At 38.0% G+C, this 8,877-nt stretch overlaps 1 non-coding gene across 1 annotated transcript; it reads right to left on the bottom strand.

Annotated features, from left to right (window-relative positions):
- Positions 1 to 3,956: 3,956 nt before the first annotated feature.
- On the bottom strand, positions 3,957 to 4,085 carry LOC136401562 (small nucleolar RNA SNORA5). Its single transcript, XR_010750588.1, has one exon. It is a non-coding gene; the product is annotated as a small nucleolar RNA SNORA5 (small nucleolar RNA).
- Between the last annotated feature and the right edge of the window lie 4,792 nt (positions 4,086 to 8,877).

The raw sequence follows: 8,877 nt of genomic DNA, 5'->3' as shown, positions 1-8,877 counted from the left end.
GCTCTACTTAATAATAATTATAACATTAATAAAAATAATTAAAGCCATTAAACTTAGTGAGTACTTTCCATATGCCAGCCACAGTGCACAACACTTCACATTTATTATCTCATTTATTCTTTCTAATAACCCTATGGATAGGACTGATGTTAGTCTTCATTATGCAAATGGAGAAACTGGGGTTAGAGAAGTTAATGAGAATTAACAAGTTTTATGTACTCCACTAGGATTTTAGACATACCTCCATTGTAGCTCTGGATCTCTTTTGCATTATTATTTATTCAAGTGACTGCTGTCTGCCTTCCTTCCTGCAGAATGAGCCCTTTGCTAGTAAGAATTGTGCTATTCAATTATTTTATCGGTGAGGCTCACTGATACCTGTGACATGGCTGGTAGTCAGAAAGTGCTTTCTCTTGCTCAAAGTATGTCTTCGCTAATGTGTCCAAAATCCATTCAAGACAACTTTCTCTACTTAATGTTTAAAATTCCTTTTAATCCTTGAGCCTGGCTTAAAATTACCTCAATAACTTTTTGTTTAAAATAATAATTATAAATTCCCTTTAAAGAAGAAATGAGAAAATGAGAGAGCCACATGGGACATTAATATTTGTTTTACTTATCTGAAAATCAAGTTAGCCTTCAAATAATAAAAAGCTTTAACTGTCAAAGAAATAAAATGTAAACAACACATTTATATTTGTGTTGTGGGGTACTGACACAAAATAAAAGGAGTAAAAATGTGTTTAATTATGATTAAATTTTCTGATATGTCTATACTTAGTGATGTCCTTCAAAATTAATTTTTGTTTGGTATTTTCTTGAAGCAACAGGATCCAGCTATAGAAATTTACTGACATAATGACCCTACATACCTTTCAATGATGGGTTCTTCTCTATTAAAAAAAATTGTCTCTTATTGGGAAGGAAGCTTTTGAAACTACACATGGAAAGATTGGAATTTTTAATCAGAACTGGCAGGTAAAATTAGAAATTCTATGAAAGATCTATTTTATGTGAAAATTTTAGTTTATTTATTTTTCTGCCATAATATGCCACTAGAGAGAACATACTACAAACTTGCTGGAGGCAGGGAACCGGGCTGGCCATAGGGGTTGGGAGAAAGGAAATATTAATAATTAACATTGAGTACTTGTTATATATCAGACACTGAGCTAAGTGTTTTAGCATGCATATATATGCAATATCTCAAGAAGTAAGCATTATTATTGTGTCCATTTTATATATGAGAAAACCATTTTTTTATATATGGTAGAATTATATAACTTGCCCAAGGAGACATAGTTATGTCTAGCTGAGACAAAAACCCAAGTAGTTTTGACTCCATTGGCTGTACCTTTAACCACGATGCTTTTTGACTCAAGAGTCAAAAAGGTAGGTTCTAGAAGTTCTATGTTCAGTTTTAGCCTCCATAAATAGTAATTCATCCTGATTATGTGTGAAACTGTTAAGTTCAAACTAAGAAATTCAACAATAGGAAGTTGAGAAAAGAATTTCTAGTCAAGACTGATCAGTTTGGTCTTGGGGACCTTGGAAGAGGCTTCATGTTTTTAGATATGTTCCTTAAGTTAAATGCACAAATAGAAAGAATAAGGTGTACATATAGAATCATATAATTTTGATGGCAATTGAAGAGGTCTTATCGCCAAAACCATTAAGAAGATACAGTTTTTACCATATTCTCAAAATTCTCCAGAAGAGGTAGTTCACAGCCTCCTTAAAAAATATTATGGTTCTTGGCCCTGGCCGGTTAGCTCAGTGGTAGAGCATCGGCCTGGCGTGCGGAGGTCCCGGGTTCGATTCCTGGCCAGGGCACACAGAAGAAGTGCCCATTTGCTTCTCCATCCCTCCCCCTCTCCTTCCTCTCTGTCTCTCTCTTCCCCTCCCGCAGCCAAGGCTCCATTGGAGCAAAGATGGCCCGGGCACTGAGGATGGCTCTGTGGCCTCTGCCTCAGGCGCTAGAATGGCTCTGGTCACGACAGAGTGACACCCTGGATGGGCAGAGCATCGCCCCCTGGTGGGCGTGCTGGGTGGATCCCGGTCGGGCGCGTGCGGGTGTCTGTCTGACTGTCTCCCCATTTCCAGCTTCAGAAAAGTACAAAAAAAATTATGGTTCTTAATTTCTTTCTTGTAAGAATGAGATGGCACTCGAACATCAGATGTGCAGGCTTTATTAGAGGAGAAAGACCTGCCGGGCACTTCTCCGGGAAGAAGGGCCCCGAAAACAGACTGAGGCAAAATTTTATATGGTTGGGAATAGCCTCGAGCAAGGGTGTGCTGGTATGTTCAGCTTTCTGGAATACTCTTCCTTAGGGCGATCGACCAGCTTCCTGGAACCCCTCTGTCCTAGGGGCAATTGTCCGGTAATTAAGGGTGGGGTCAGGCAGCCAAGCAGAACAGCAAAAGGGCAGTTTGGAATTCACGTATCTATCATTTCTGATGTATAATCTAACTCTATCAAACTGAAATTAAAACCCATAATTTCCTTAAGTGTAAATGATGAACATTTGCTCATCTAAATAGAGTCATGGAAACTGTACAAAATGCTGAATATAACACTGCAGGAACATGGTGATATTTGGGTAAGTTCAGGGTCATTCCTGGGAAGAATTTTTAAGCTGATGAAAAATTTTATGTTGCAAAGAATTTCTCCATTGTTGATGAATCTGTCAGGTGTTGATATATAGCTAACACAAAAGGTCTAGGTAAAGATTAAGCACTTATAGATTATCTATGTCCTTCAACTTTTCACCTTCTCTCTCTTTTGGCTGATGAGTCCATATAATTGCTCTGCTTATTTGCAATTATTATCTATTCATTTTGTTATTTGTTAGCTTATGTGGTTAAAAATATTGGGTGGTGGCCTTGGCTAGCTGGCTCAGCGGTAGAGCGTTGGCCCAGCATGTGGATGTCCTGGGTTCAATTCCTGGCAGGGCACACAGGAGAAGTGCCCATCTGCTTCTCCACCCCTCCCCATCTCCTTCTTGTCTATTTCTCTCTTCCCCTCCTGCAGGCAAGACTCTATTGGAGCAGAGTTGGCCCGGGTGCTGAGGATGGTTCCATGGCCTTCACCTCAGGTGCTGGAATAGCTCTGGTTGCAACAGAGCAACGGCCCAGATGGGCAGAACATCGCCCCCTGGTGGGCTTGCTGGGTGGATCCCGGTCGGGTGCATGCAGGAGTCTGTCTCTCTGCCTCCCTGCTTCTCACTTCAGAAAACACACACACACACACACACACACACACACACACAATATATATATTATATATATTATATTGATATAAAGTATCAGCAGAGCTGTCTATGGTTCCTCTGAAGGCTTGAGAGAACAATCTTTGTGTGTGTGTAGATATATATATATTTGTATATATAAATGTATATATATATTGGGTGGTAGTTAAAACACTCAATGAAAATTAACTTATATATCAAACATAGAAAATGTCCTTTATTTTTCTTACTAATAATGAACTCATTTTGCCTTCTTTGAATTACCATGTCACAAGATTAATTCACTGAACTGGGCCTTGGCCAGTTGTATTTCTTTGTGTTGTAATAATACATAGTTGGTCTTTTTTATTGATGTATTTTTTGGGTGCAACAGAGACAGAGACAGAGAGAGACAGAGAGAGGTACAGATAGGGACAGACAGACAGGAAGGTAGAGAGATGAGAAGCATCAATTGTTCTTTGCGGCACCTTAATTGTTCACCGATTGCTTTCTCCTATGTGTCTTGACTGAGGGGCTACAGCAGACTGAGTAACCCCTTGCTCAAGCCAGCGACCTTGGGCTCAAGCTGGTAAGCCTTGCTCAAACCAGATGAGCCTGCGTTCAAGCCAGCGATCTCGGGATTTCAAACCTGGGTCTTTATGTCCCAGTCTGACACTCCATCCACTATGCCACTGCCTGGTCAGGCTTATTGATGATGTATTTTTTTTTCCATGTCCACAGCTAAACTTATCCCCAGGTCCCAGGGCAGGAACCCAGAGCCCATGAGCAGTGGAGCTTGCTGTAGCAGCCATCTGGGCCAGCCCCTGCTATGGGGTGATGATGTATTTTTAATATGCTTTATTTCTTAGAGAAATTTTAGGTTCACAAAAACTGGGCAGAAACTACAGAGTTCCCACATATCCTGTGCCCCTCACACCCATACATACAACCAAACCTCCTGCATTATGGGCATTTGCACCACAATGGTTACAATTGATGTACTTACATTAATGCATCACTATCCTCCAAAACCTATAGTTTACATTAGGTTTCACTCTTGGTGTTGTACATTCTATGGGTTTGGACAAATGTATAATGACATGTATTCACCATTGTGGTATCATACAGAATATTTTCACTGCACTAAAAATCCTCTGTGCTCTGCTTATTCATCCCTCCCTGTTCCTAATCCTTGTCAACTATTAATCTTTTTTTTTAATTCAGTGAGAAGAAGAAAGGTAGAGAGACAGACTCCCGCATGTGCCCGACGAGGATCCACCTGGCAAGCCCACTAATGCTTTCTCCTATGTGCCTTGACTGAGGGGCTACAGCAGATCGAGTGACCCCTTGCTCAAGCAAGGGTCCACCTTGCTTGATGCAAGCTTTGGACAAAGATCCACCTGGCAAGCCCACAATGCTCTGCCCATCTGGGGCATTGCTCCATAGCTCAGTAACCAAGCTCTTCCTAGCACCTTAGGCGAACGCCATAGAGCCATCCTCAGCACCTAGGGCCAACTCGCTCCAGTTGAGCCATGGCTGCAGGAGGAGAAGAAAGAGTGAGAGAAACGAGAAGGGTGGGGGTGGAGAAGCAGATGGGCGCTTCTCCTGTGTGCCCTGACTGGGAATCAAACCTATTGATCATTTTTATAGTTTCTTTATTTTTGCCTTTTTCAGAATGTTGTGTAGTTAGAATCATATATTGATTGTATGTAGCCTTAACAAATTGGTTACTTTTACTTAGCAATATACATTTAAGATTCTTCTATGACTTTTCATGGAATGATAGCTTATTTCTTTTTAGTGCTGAATAATATTCAATTGTCTGGATGCACTATAGTTCATCCATTTATCTACTGAAAGATATCTTTGTTGCTTCTAAAATTTGGCAATTATGAATAAAGCTGTTACAAACAACTGTGTGCAGATTTTTATGTACACATAGACCTTCAACTTATTTGGGTAAATACCAAGGAGTACAACTGCTTCATTGTATGGTAAGAGAGCATTTAATTCTATAGAACAGAAAGACCTTTAGTCTTTGAAGACATCATTGAATTTGCAAACCAACCTTGAAACCACTTTTCAGTGGACATCTTATTTTACCAGATAATTAAATATCCTTTTGGCTAAAATTGCTTTTAGTTGGAATTTCTGTTGCTTTGGGGCAAAATCATCCTCACTAATTGCTATACTAAGGTGCTTATTTAATGAATAAATACTGATTGCTATAATCACTACAAAACAAACTTTCCTTTTGTGGGTCTCTATTTCTACAATATAATAAGTTAAAGAAATGCGGGAAATAATAAATGCAGATAGCATAATATTAAAAAATATTTGTTGGTTATGAAAATAGCTATATTAGATTCTATATTATTTCCTAGGGCTATCATAACAAATTACTATAAACCGGCAGCTTAAAGTGACAGAAATTTACTCTCACCATTCTGGAAGCTACAAAGTTGAAATCAAAGTGTCAGCAGGGCTGTCTATGGTCTCTCTGAAGGCTCGAGAGAAGAATCTTTCTTGTCTCTTCCTAGCTTCTAGGTGGCTTTTAGGAATCCTTGATGCTTCTTGGCTTTAGCTGCATCTTGCATGAAGTTTCTTTTCTTTGTGTGTCTCTGTGTGCTTTCCTCTTCTTATAAGAACATAAAATTTTGGATTTTGGGAGTGCACCCTAACTCAGTATAGTATGGTCTCATCTCAATCCTTATCTTGATTACATTTGCAAAGACCCTATTTTCAAATAAGGACACATTTTGAGATTTCAGGTGTTCATAAATTTTGAAAGGAGATTATTTACTACAGATCCAAATATTTTATTTATTTCATGTTTAGCAGAAATGTCTGGATTCTAAACCTATTTTTTATAACATTCTCATGGATATCTTGAAACACAGTCTCTCTTATTTGCAGTTCAGTTGATAAAATTGTAACAGAAGATTCTAATGTTGAAAAATTTGGAGTTCTAATTTTTTAATATCCAGTTGTTTTGTTTGTGAATTCCTTTGAGAAACATTCTTTTAGTAATACATTTTGTGTTGATTTCAGAATAAATTTGGTCTTTCGTTCCTTCATGTGTGTTCCTTCATTTTAACCTGATAAAAATACAACTTCAGCTGGCCAAGAAGCTGGGTATTATTTTCCGCAAGATCAATATTAAGTGAATCTCACAAGCTTTTTTTGATAGATTGACTACCAAAATGATAATATATCCAATAGTTTCCTAATGTAAGCTTTGGACAGGAAGGCTATTTAACATTATTTTATTTTATTTTTTTGTCCAGAAGCTTCAATCTGTTAACTATTTTATTTGATTGAAGTATGAGAGAGAGGGAGAGAGAATATTTGGTCATTAAACTAAATTTGGCTAAATCAAGCATAATGAGTAGACCATGTTCAGCACTGTTACCAGATAGAAAAAAGAGGGATGTTATCATTTCTTTAAAAAAATTAAAAGTGTCCATTATTTATGTTAATAAAAATGATTTATATTCTTTTTAGAAAATTAAGATAGATATATTTCCCATCTCTGGTAAATTCCTATCTGTCCTGTAGTTCCTAGCTGCAGTTTCTTAGGAGAGTATTCTCTGACTAGTTAGCCTTCCCTAATATGTAATGTCACTTGTACTTCTCCTTTGTTGACTTTATCACAATTAATTAATAATGTGTGTAATTATCTATTTAATATCTGCCTTCTTTACTATGTCCAAGTTCCATGAAGGCAAGGATTGTGTGAGTCTTATTCCCAACTGTATTCTTAGTTCCTCACATGTTCCTTAGCACAGAGTAGACTCTCAATAAATAACTTTTGATAGATGAATTGATAAATGAAAATAGAATGTTCAGGATCTCAATACTCAGGACTGAAAACTGACAACATTGAAAAAAGAAAACACTTGAAATGACCTTAATGTCCACCAGGAGGTGCTGGAAGGTGATGGTATAGCCTTGCAGTGAAATGAGGGAAAGCTGTGTTAAGTGTGTATGGGTGAACTTTTCAAAAAGTGACATTTTGTGCCAGTGAAATAATTTTTCCTGGATGGATGCATCCCAGTAAACCAACGAAAATGGAAATTTTTGGGAAGAGGGACCTTAGATGAGGACCGAGGAGAGCTATACCTTTCATTTTATACTATACAGATTATTCTTCCTGTTCACAAGATATTGTATTATTTTGTGCTTTAACAGTGTAAACTGGGATTATCATGTTCCCATATTTATTTTCGTCATAATACATTTTGGTATGAAACCAAAGAAGTGTTCTGTTTTATTTTTAAATCCTGATATTTTAGTTGGTGTCCTTCTTATTTTTATTTTTTACATGGTTGAGAAATTAATCTACACACAATTTTCTACACTGTCTTTTTCCTTATATTATCTTGTTTTCATTTTAATGATTATTTTTACTTAAGATGATATATAAATTCATGATAAAACAGAAAATTGAAAATATAATGAAAAGTGGAGAATAAAAGATCTTAAGACTCCAGTCTCATTCTCAGGTCTCCAGGGGATGCCACGGCTAGCGGTTTAAGTACCTGTAGGCATTTTCTATTGCTGCTGTAAGAAATTACCACAAACTCAGTGGCTTCAAACAAAATACCTTTGTTACCTTACAGTCCTGGAGGTTGGAAGTCCAAATTGTATTGGTAGAGCTGAGTTTCATTTGGAGGTTCTAGGGGAGAATAAATTTTATTACCTTTGCCAGCTTCTAGAAGCTATTCATATTCTTTGGCTGGTGGCCTTTTATCACTCTGACCACTGCTCCTGTCATATCTTCTTCTTTTCACTGACCCTCTTGTTCTTCTTTTATAAAATCCCCTGTGATTACATAAGGCTTACCTGGATAATTCAATATAATTAATCACTTCAAGATCCTAAATCTTGCTTGACTAGGTGGTGCTGCAGTGGATAGAGCCTGCGACACAGAGGACCCAGTTTCGAAATCTTGAGATAACTGGCTTGAGCGCACGGTCGCTGGCTTGAGTGTGCTATCATAGACATGACCATGCTATCATAGACATGAACACATGGTCACTGGCTTGAGCCCAAGGTCGTTGGCTTGAGAAAGGGGTCACTGGCTCATATGAGAATTGATGTTTCTCATCTCTCTCCTTCCTGTCTGTCTGTCTCTGTCTCTCTCTCTCTCAAAAAAAAATCCTTGATCTTATTTGCGAAGTCCCTTTTGTAACATGTTCACAGGTCCTAGGGATTAAGGCATTTATGTAATTGGGGAGCCATTATTCTGCCAACCACAGTACCTTTCTAGCAATTTTCTGTAGAACACACAGCTCTGTCTCCTATACACCACTCCAATACCTACTGAAGAGAGGCCTTTCAGGATGTCCAACACTTTGCTAAACACTTAATAATCAAAATATTTATTAAATGTCCTTGGGACTTCAGAGAATATCACAAAATGTTTAATGAATTACAGCAATACACAGTTGAATAAAAGTCAATTGAATAAAATCAATTGCACTTGTGGGAAATTCTTAGCTCATGGAGCACTGAACTCTATCAATTAACTTTATACCAATAGAAGTAGTGATTTTTTCTTTTTAAAGGAGGGGAGATAGAGAGACAGACTCCCACATGCGCCCCAACCAGGATCTGCCCAGCAACCCTTGTCTGGAGCCGATGCTCA

The sequence above is a fragment of the Saccopteryx leptura genome, chromosome 3, assembly GCF_036850995.1.
Source record: "Saccopteryx leptura isolate mSacLep1 chromosome 3, mSacLep1_pri_phased_curated, whole genome shotgun sequence".
Lineage (NCBI taxonomy): Eukaryota > Metazoa > Chordata > Mammalia > Chiroptera > Emballonuridae > Saccopteryx > Saccopteryx leptura.
The sequence above is the reverse complement of the archived record's forward strand: the minus strand, read 5'-3'. Positions and strand labels throughout refer to the sequence as shown.